The following is a 1,597-nucleotide window of genomic DNA, read 5'->3' as shown; positions in this document are numbered from 1 at the left end:
CTAGAAGTACTGCTCCACCCAGAAATGGCTGTTGAAAAATCTTTGAAGGAAAGTTCACTCTAAATAAATTAAAACGCCAACAATATGAATCCCATGCGAGGGTGTGCGGCGCCTTGGTAAATATGTAATGTGTCACACTAAATCATCGGAAAGCATAATTTCTACCACATACATTTCTATTAGCGTCGGCCTTTCACATTTGGATATAAATAACCAATCGAAACTAATTAAATCCGTGATACAAATTGTCAGAAATTGTGTTGTGTTGGCCAGATGCTGTTCGGCGCTGGTGGCAGAGCGTGGCAGATGACTCCATGTATGTAACATACGCATCCCACACACAACAGCGAGTCGTAATCACTTGAAGTATTGTGAGGAATTTCTCTCATTTATTTAGAGATTTCCTTTCCACTTATTTGGTATTGCACAGGATGCAACATCTCCATGAGTATGCATGTACATACATACATATGTACTTAGGTTATATGCCAAGGTATGTAAGTAAGGGTTTGTAGGTGTTTAGGTGTGACTAGCCTTTATTTATGACCGCAAACATTTTTATATTTTTGTGTCACTTTTAAAGCCAAAAGAAAATCGCATCGCTGTGAGAAAGGCTATTTCTTTCATATAATAAATATTCATGGGTGTATGATTTAAGTATATATAGGTACATACATACATACATATGTAGCATGAGTGCTTTATGATCTATTTACAAGTCGATTACACTAACCAACACTAAGTTTGATGTTAAAAATGAATAATTCTCGAATACACGAAACGCACGATCAATATGTAAGCAATGATTTAATTCGGGCAAAATCGGGTGAAAAATGTATTTTTTAAATAAATCTCTTGGAAAGAAATTAGAATATTTAATATACGAAATATGATATTTTATTGCTGGTTTGGGTGCCCAGCCAGGTATTTCATTCAATAACTGCAGAATACAACGGGTATTATTATCTATATTTCGCACAAGCTCATTCCTTCGGAGCTTCTCATACTCGATATCTGGGCTCTGAAAAGATATAGTCCGCTCACTTTCAAACCAATAATATGCAAATATCAAGAGAATGTTTTATACGTTTTACGTTTGTTAGAAATTTTTTGAAATGTGGGGTTGCACTAATTAACAGGCAACCGTGCTGACTATAGTCGACATTTTGTAGTTTCCATTAGATCATCGGTTATTAATGTATTCACCTTCGTTATGTTCATTAATCTGGTGCCTTTAGGAAGGATACTGTTATTTTCTCAAAGCTTGCTGTAAATTGTCAACCAACTGATCTATTCCCCTTAGCTTTTAACTTTGCAAAATTTTGTTGATGAAATTAATGATCAGAAAATTTGACATTTATACAATTTTTACATGAACTCCTATGTTTATATGAGTACCTCAATTATTCTCTGATGAGGTTGGGTCGGTTCCTGCCTTTGATCTCCTCAAAGAGGCGACAACAAATTGCTCAATTATGAATTATTAACTTTCCAAAAAGGGAAAGTTAATTACTCATTTCTTACACACTTACAAACATACCAACATACTGAATGACACTCCAAGGCGACGGCAGATTTGAATGACTTAAATGATGGA

This window comes from Bactrocera tryoni, chromosome 1 (genome assembly GCF_016617805.1).
Source record: "Bactrocera tryoni isolate S06 chromosome 1, CSIRO_BtryS06_freeze2, whole genome shotgun sequence".
NCBI lineage: Eukaryota > Metazoa > Arthropoda > Insecta > Diptera > Tephritidae > Bactrocera > Bactrocera tryoni.
Note: the sequence above shows the minus strand (reverse complement) of the source record.